General features: G+C 38.1%; 1 protein-coding gene and 1 long non-coding RNA gene across 2 annotated transcripts in view; one reads left to right on the forward strand and one right to left on the reverse strand.

Moving 5' to 3' along the window:
- LOC107565054 (collagen alpha-1(XXV) chain-like) overlaps positions 1–9,247 on the forward strand; it is a 284,160-nt gene that overhangs the window by 263,136 nt on the left and 11,777 nt on the right. The gene's annotated exons all lie outside the window — the stretch shown is intronic.
- LOC107565052 (uncharacterized) lies at positions 5,422–7,246 on the reverse strand. The gene is made up of 3 exons (XR_001606319.1): positions 7,098–7,246; positions 6,695–6,961; positions 5,422–6,572 (listed from the first exon to the last, which is right to left on the reverse strand). It is a non-coding gene; the product is annotated as an uncharacterized lncRNA (long non-coding RNA).

Genomic DNA, 9,247 nt, shown 5'->3' on the forward strand with positions numbered 1-9,247 from the left:
ATATTATTTTTGGGTATTTTGCATGGTCTGTTACTGGAGTAGTTGCTCAGCATATCCGATTTAAAAAAAAAAAAGTCACTGCTCACCACTGATGCGCAGTCATTGTAAAATACTGTGAGGGTTCTAGTCCTCCTTCTTGCTTGCATTTGACCTCAAGTTTATCAACAACATCATATCTGATGTCTTCTCTGGCACTGCATCTTGGAAAGTACCTTCTGGAATGTCTAATCCAACCCTGGCGGTCTTCAGGAGAAAATGTCACCACACCCCGCATTCGTTGCCTCCAGTAAAGTCATCTGGTCATATGGATGGTGGTCATAAACCTTCCACCTCCACGCAGAGGAAAAACTCCTCTATGGGGTTTAAGAAAGGGGAGTATGGAGGCAAGTATAATACTGACATCCTGGGATGTACAGCAAACCAGTCTGTGACTGCAGCAGAGTGGTGGAATGCCACATTATCCCACACAACAATGAAGGTAGGGGAGTTTGATGCCCCTCTCTCCTCTGCTGGCACAAGCTGATTATCTTGGTCATCCAGAAAAGAAATTAGCCTCTCTGTATTGTAGGGGCCAATGAGTGGTTTGTGTAACCGCAAACCATCATTGGACAGCGCTGCACACATTGTGATGTTAGATCCTTTCTGGCGTGGGACATCCATGGTTGCTCTGTCCAATCGCATTTCTTCCCCTTTAGCATGTTTTTGCCAGGTTGAATCCAGCTTCATCCACAAAGATAAAAGTATGTGGAGTTCACCTAGCTTCCATCTCCATCACCCTCTAAATTACAGACAGTTTTACATTATGCTTAACGGTGTATGTACCCTGTTTGGTAACTGAACAGACATCTTACCTGGACATACTGATACCGGAGTTCTTTCACACATTCACGGTTTCTCTCAAAGGGTACAGTGTACAATTGCTTCATCCTTATTTTATGCTTCTCTAGGACTCAATTGGCAATTGTCATTGTGCTGACCATATTCACATTTGCAAAAGTAATATTGTGTGCCAGCACTCTCCCGAATTTCCTGCAGTTTTATTGAATTGTTGGCAACGACCATGTCATCAATGACAATTCCCTGCACATCTGAAAAAGATTTTGCCTCTCCCTCCCCTTGGAGACAACCTTTGGATCCTAAAACAAAACAATTACTGTGTATTGTAATCAATTTTAAAATGTTGGTACATGTAAAAATATAGACATCATATTGTACTGTAATACGTAGTTCAGTTATCATCAAAGGATGCTCATCTCACCTGTTGTTTTGTCGGAAAATTTGTACTATTGGTGCAACTGTGCAGATTTGGTTGCACCCTTTGACCGGCCTCTCTCAAAGACAGGCCATGATTTACAACATGGTCAATAATTGTGGCCCTAATCTCAGCAGAGATCACAGCTCTTGGTTTTCCTCTCCTTTGTCCTCCATGCACTCTCGCGTTCTCTCTACTACTCTACTTTCCCCACCAACCTGATCACCAACAAAATCAGTTCCAAGCTATCCCCTTTTACTAAAACATGCTAATGAGACTAAAGCAGGACACCTGAGTAGGCTTTCAGCTGAAATTGCAATTAGCTTGATTATTTTATTTTCTATATTTCAAAATAATTACTGCATAAATACATGGAAATTACCATCATTCTATTTTGAATGTGCTTTTAACAATTTTGAAAGCAATTTGTTAGCATTTTAAAAAATATGCTGAAAATATATAGTGTTTTGCAGATTTTGGAGTATGAATGACAAAAGTGTTTGTGGATTTTGAGAAATGAGGCCATTGAATTAATTTTGTCTGAAAACAATTAAATTATTCAGTTTGTTTAGCATAAACTTCTGTTTCGCTAAGTGTGTGAACCATTTAGAAAATGTGATTTCAGTATTGAACATTGCTTGTTAGCAATTGAGAAAAAAAAAAACTGTAAATGAGCATTATAGATCAAAAAGTTCAATTTTTGGCACTGGTTGCCTTTGCCTGTGGATAGCATTGCTTTGTAAAACACAATTACCAAACTGGAGATCTTAGAGATGGGTCCGTATTCAATGTAACATTTTATGCACCAACACAGTATAGAAGCTTTTGACATTGGTGGGGACATAAGAGCAGATTAAAATATTTATTTTAATATTAATCGAATTGAAACCAGGATGATTCTGAAATAAAACTTTACTGTTGCTTTGTACAGTCAGTTTAACAACATTAAGTTAAAGCTGCAGTCCGTAACTTTTTTTTTTTTGGTTAAAAATGATCCAAAATCAATATTTGAGCAAGTACATAATCAGCCAGTGTTCAAAAATATCTCCTTACTTTAGCCCGATTCACAATGGTAAGCTTATAATTATGTTTTCTAATTTGAGTGGTACGGGTAGGTTTTCATGGGAAATTCGAGCATGCTGCTGCATCATTACGTCACGTCTGTAAACATAAAGTTTGAGTCCCGGCTAGTAGGCTATTGCATGTGCGGATGCTGCAGGTGGTGGATCGTTAGCCTTTTCTCACAGCAGCTGGAATAATTATTTATCGTTTTGATGGTGGATTGTAATCCAGAAAGGATTATGTGTTTATGAAACCCATGTTACTGAAATTAAATTATTCCAGTTTTAAATGTGCATCTGATTACAGATAGCCTGGGATTTCACAGGATTTGTATTTCAAAGAGAACCAGTTCAAAAGGAAGAATAATTTGCTTTTTGGGTTAAAAAAAATTCTTTATTAAATTCGAATGACAATTAGAGATTAGACTGTACAGAAATTTTATCGCTAATACACACTACATACATGTAGTCACGCAATGCTGATATTGTTAACATTAACAATTTGAGAACAAAGTATAACAATAATAATAATTTGCACAGTTTGATGTGATTATGAGCTAATCAATCGTTAGATTTAATCACCATTGGTAGCGCGATTTATTGTAAAGCTTTTGGTCAGAACAAACATGGCAGACTTGTTACTTGTTCTGATAACAATATCCGGTGAAAATTATTATTTGGGGCATATATTCCAAGACGTAGGCGAGAATCTGTGATTTCTAAATAACATTAAAGTATTCACACCGGTGCGGTGACTGACCACTACACATTCACCTCGAAACATTAGATAATCACAGGTAGGGGAGTTTGATCAGGGTTGGAGCTAATCTCAACAAAACTCAAAAGCAGCGCATTGGCCCTCCAGGGCAAGAGTTGAGGAACCCTGATGTACATAATGGCTTCATCCTAGGCTGTAAGATTGTGTGTTGTGCATCTTTCAGCACAACGTTTGTCTTTCTGTCCATATGCTTTATATAGAGAGCTAATACAGTTTCAACTCCTTACACTCAATTTTTAATTGCCACATAATTTCTGAAACCTGACACTCAAACACCAGAACCACACACCAAATATGCAAAACCATACACTCATTCCCGGCTTTTGACTCATTTAGAATTTCATAAAACCCTTTTTTGCAAAACAAAACACAATTCTCTATGTAACGCACAAAAATCTAACAGGAAGTATCTTGATTTCCTTTTTCAAACACAACCAATCAAAATGCCACAGAAATTCATCAGTGCCTCAAACTAACTCCTAAATGCACAGTTTTCTATCAATGGTATAACATATTTCAGATGTGTCTGAAATTACAAAACATTATTTATATACATAACACTATTCACCAAAACGGTAAGTTGAAAAAAGAAACATCTAAACCTTAATTCGCAATAAAGAACTTCTGTTTTAGATACTCCAGAAATAAAGTCTAACTGGTCATTAATGTGTGAAGTTGATGTTGCTGTTTATGGAGAGGTCCTTTTTTTCTGAGGTCAAAGGTCTCATGTGGGGGCCCTGGAATATTTCCTTATGGGGGTCTTGGGGGCAAAAAAAAATTATATCTTCAAGAAATAGACTGTATTTTAATGTTGTTGTAACCCTTTCCCCAACTAGATTAAGAGAGAGTTAAAGAACTATACAGGGGCTTACAGGTTTTACGGTAGTGGTGCTATATAGCACCTCATTGACTCCAAAGAACCGCTGAAGAACCATACAGGGGCTTAACGGGTTCTTTATACGGCAGTGGTGCTATTTAGCACCTTAACCACTCCAAAGAACCACTGAAGAAGGTTTTTTTATTTATTTATTTTTTAAAGAGTGTAGCATCCCCCCCTAATTCTACGCCCCTGATGTAATGTCAAACACATTTTATTGGCCAGTCTAGCTTCTGTGTTTCATACAGCTCAGTTGATTTCCTATCCACTGTGAAAGCTCTATTCAGAACCGGACTGAAGACTTTTTTTTTCCAGTCAGCAACCTGAATAATTCTAAGTCTATAGAAATTGTAACTCACTGGTGATTCAGACACAGCTGAAAATAAGCCGGAAAATGTAAGGAACTGTGTGTGTGTTTTGGTGGGATGTGGGGTAATGGGGAGAATATCATAGCTTTGTTACTGAAAAACAGTGTTAGGGCAACCATTTACAAATAAATTGCCCAGAGGGAAATCTGCTTTATTTAGTAATGACAGAACTGGTGAGCAGAACAGACCTGAACAAATGAGAAACAGAACAACACGCATGCAAATATATAAACAGAAAACAAGGACATACACAACCAGATGACTATTATCTGTCTTTGTACACAATGGGTTAGTGCGTGTTTTACCGACCCATATGTCCTATCTGTGGGTCAAAGGGGTTAGACATCTGCACTGACTGCATGCTGTTTGTGTCAATCATGTTTAAAATAAATCTGACAGTGTATTGAGTTCACCATCAAAATATCATTAAATCAAAACATTTTATATATATATATATATATAATTAAAATTCTAAAAAAGACATTTGATGTCCATACAGTTCTTGTGTATTCAGATGTTTTATGTCTCGATTAAGGCAACTTTTGGGGGAAAAGTTGTAATAAAACGAGAGAGGCTACAAGAGAAGCAGAGAGAGAAGATTAATGCTTAATAATTACATCAACAGGACCATGAAATTAAATCTGGAATAGCTTAATTTAAGATGTGGCTGGTAACGTGCTAACCCAAACCACATCAGCAGTTCAGTTTACTGCTCTCCAAGAATGGATTGTGGTCTTGTGAGGTGTGAAGCACCAGCTGTCCTGGAGGCTCCGCTTGTCTCAACTTTAAAATGTAACATTCAAATAACAAGAAACTACATCACAAATATAAGAATTAAAGTCACAATAGGCCCTTTTCATAAGAATTGGAAATTACAGTGATGCAGAGTGAAGCTAGTTCCATGACTGGTCAGTACCTATTATATTAGGATGCTCGCTTCTCAAATAGCACTTCCTACCTATCTCCTTTTTGTTTGTTTTCCAAGCGGTTATAATTGACAAAGAAATAAAAAATGTCTTTTCTAACTTCTATGGCCACTCGGAGCACTAAGTCTTTGAGATAATACCTTCAAATTTACCATAATACACTCAAATGTAAATTGTGTGGTTTGTATTCTCCGTCTCCGTGTCAGTAACATCATATTTACTCATTCAGTCATTTCAACACATCATGAGAAGTATAAAAATGACAACATTTATTCCCAGTACAGGCAAATTTTTCAGAAATCAAATCAGCACAAACTTTCCTGTTTGAACCACTTAAACACTGTTGCGCGTAATCTTAAACACGTGTAATGTTTCTCCTTTTCTAATGATATTTTTCCCCATTGATATTGTAAGAGTAAATGTATGTGAATGACCAATCACAACACCAGTACTGCACATTGAATATTTCTCTTTACATTTTAAAATCAGTCAATACAGCCATGCATTTCCAAAAGGTGCTTCCATGCATTTCCACTTTGCACAGAAAATCAGAACATTATACTATATAGGGTATAGAATATAAAAACGTTTGTGGAGACAAAAAGAATACATGAGGGGAAAACGAAGCTTAAGCATAACCCTAGCTGGATCTGGACATAGCACTCTGTCCACCTCACAGGCTGTATCATCTCTCGCAAGATAGTAAGGGAATCTTCTTGAATGCGGAATCCATCCTTGCACAGATCCTGCTTCAATTAGGTCACAGGCCTCTTCCATTACTTGAATGAAGAGTATCCTGTCATAGGGCTGGAGGTCATAAACCTTCCACCACCACGCCAAAAAGAGAAACGCACACTCCTCAATGGGTTTAAGAAAGGGAACGTATTGTGGGAGGTAAATAGTGGACTGAAAATCATGAACATTCATAAAACCAGTTTTGGACCAGAGCAGCAAAGCAGATCGGTGGAATGACACATTGTCCCAGACGACAATGCATCTCTTCTGCTCTGCATCCATTTGGTCCTCTGCTGTAACAATGTTGTGTAGTCCATCTAAAAATGTGAATATGTGGGCTGTGTTGTAAGGACACGTGTTGGCATGGCAGTGGAGGACCCCATTCTGGGTGATTGCAGCACACATTGTGAGGTTACAACCATGTTTGCACAGGACATTCAAAACACCTCTGTGGCCAATGAGGTTTCTTTTTTTTTTTTTTTCTTCTTCTTCTTCTTTTGTCAGGTTAAACCCAGCCTCATCTATGAAGCTGAATTCATGTGGGATTGGATCAGCATCAATTAGCAAGACGCTCTCTAAAAAAAAAAAACAACAACAAAAAGACAACATTGTGTAGTTTAACATACTTACTTCTATAAATGTACATGTAAAAAGGTTTTGTGGGCAGTGCACAATAAATGAACGGTACATTACTTACCTGCAAATATTCATGCCACAGGTCTTTTAGTTTTCAGAATTTCTTTCAAATGGAGAAAAAAAAAGAAAAAAAAATTGCAGAAAGTTAAGGGTTCACCCAGTGTTGACAGGGAGACCTGATGGACATTATTAAAAATTGTGTGGTAATTGAGGATGCTTGATTGTATTTCTGAGCCGTATTACATTTTTGGCCAAAACCACATTTACAATAGTTCTCTCTTGTTCCGGAGTAAATATGGGTCCTCCTTTACATTCTCGACCCTCAATCCTTAGTAGATCAATCAAAATACATGTAAAATATGCACAAGATATTATTTCAAATGTGGAATACAGTGAATGGGTACTCATAGCTCATATAGTAGGCTACATTATAATGTAGACCGTAGAGACAAGTTGTTTTTTACCTGTGCTCTTGTTGAATTGTCTGAATGACTATAGCAACAGTATATCTGCTGAAGTGGGGCTAAACTCTGTCCAGCCTCTCTGTGTCCACCCATATGGTTAACAACAGGGGTGCCCAACCCTGCTCCTGGCGATCGACTGTCCTGCAAAGTTTAGCTCCAACTCTAATCAAAAACACCTGCCTTTAATTTTTAAGTGATCCTGAAGACCTTAATTAATTGCTTCAGGTGTGTTTGATTAGGGTTGGAGCTGAACTTTGCAGGACAGGCGATCACCAGGAGCAGGGTTGGGCACCCCTGGTTTACAACATTGTCAACCAAGGTTGCTCAAATCGCATTTGAGAAACATGGTCCTCGTCGGGGAAGTCGTGGCCTAATGGTTAGAGAGTCGGACTTGTAATCCAAAGGTTGCGGGTTTGAGTCTCGTACCGGCAGGAATTGTTGGTGGAGGGAGTGAATATACAGCACTCTCTCCCACCTTCAATACCACGACTGAGGTGCCCTTGAGCAAGGCACGACCCCCCAGGCGCCGCAGCATAAATGGCTGTCCACTGCTCCGGGTGTGTGTGTGTTCACTGTGTGCGCACTTTGGATGGGTTAAATGCAGAGCACTAATTCCAAGTATGGGTCACCATACTTGGCGTCACGTCACGTCACTTCACTTCACTCTTATTCTTTGTCCATGGCTTCCTCTCCCTCTTCCTCTCCTCTTCCTACAATGTTGCCATCCATTTTTGTTGAAGACAGGTAAATTGACCTGTTACCTTTTTATAGTGTTTACACCTGATTGTTGAGTTTACAATTAAGCACCCAAGTGTCTGCACACCTGGGGCCCGTTTCAATAAGGAGGTTCAACCAACTCTGATTTAAAACTTGAGCTCTGAGTTGACTTACCCTGAGATGGGAAACTTGACTTGAGTTAGTTCAGTCAACTCTGAGTAGGTTGACTCTCCCTGCATCTCAATGTTCATACTATCCATCCTAAATAGTATGTGAGATTAGAATAATTGTGTCCCAAAACATAGTATGTTGAAAAGAGTATGCCAAAAGTCCCTGGATGGTCTACTATATCAGGTCAATTTTTGAAGTGTGGATCCGTGCACAATCTAATGGCTAAAATTGCCCACAATCCATTGTGCTTTGGCGAAGGATTCGGTCCAGAACTGCAAACACGAATAAAACGTGTTAGAAAAACTACAAACGCATGATCGATGGTTAGGTAGAGGCTTACAAAAAGGGGTTTGAGTTACTAATAATCAGTGGTGGAAAGAGTACAGAAAAAAATATACTCAAGTAAAAGTACCATTACCTTCCAAAAACTGTAGTGTGAGTAGAGTAAAAGTACTTGTCCAAAAATCAACTTGAGTAAGAGTAAAAGAGTAGCCTATTTAAAAGTACTCCTGAGTATTGAGTAGCGAGTACTGAGCTGTGGATTCTACCCCCTCATAATAAACGCTGTACACCGCAATTTATACATTTTAAAAACATTGTACATTCTGTAATTCACATTATCTTGTTTGTCATAAAGAATGAAGACTATCTATCATCCAGCAGTTTTAATTTTGACTGCCAACTCTTTAAAATACTTCAAAAAAAGCACAGAAACAGTATTCAGTTGAAGAAAAGATGAAAGTTATTCTCAGTACAATCATCCCCATTTACATCATAACGTTTGAAAAAATAGATTTAAAATCATGTGTAAGGCCACTGAGACAGCACGCTGCTGTTGCACATAAAATATTAATGTTTAGAACAGCGCAAATACAAACACCATTAGAAACTCATAGTTCAGCATCACACACCGTGATATGGGTTAAAATGAGAGCCCATTTCTCTCCAAAAAGGTGCCAGTTTTAACGTTTTGCAATAAAGAAATAAGAATAACTAAACTTCATCATTTGTTACAATTTTAACATAAATGCACATTGTTCTAGAAGGATGGTATCATGCCATACCTATTAGACATTTACTCAAATTGTTATGCTGATAATACAATTTGTAAGGAAAAATGCATTAAATAACGAGGTATTTCTGGGGAAACTTTTTCAAAGGAAAACACACACACTCTTTGCTAAGCCACGGCGGTCTCTGTGAATCAGCAGCATCCACAACTGAACGGAACAAAAAGTGTTGAACTTGAAAATTGTTTATGC

Source organism: Sinocyclocheilus grahami, unplaced genomic scaffold (genome assembly GCF_001515645.1).
Source record: "Sinocyclocheilus grahami isolate Dianchi unplaced genomic scaffold, SAMN03320097.WGS_v1.1 scaffold977.1, whole genome shotgun sequence".
Classification (NCBI taxonomy): domain Eukaryota; kingdom Metazoa; phylum Chordata; class Actinopteri; order Cypriniformes; family Cyprinidae; genus Sinocyclocheilus; species Sinocyclocheilus grahami.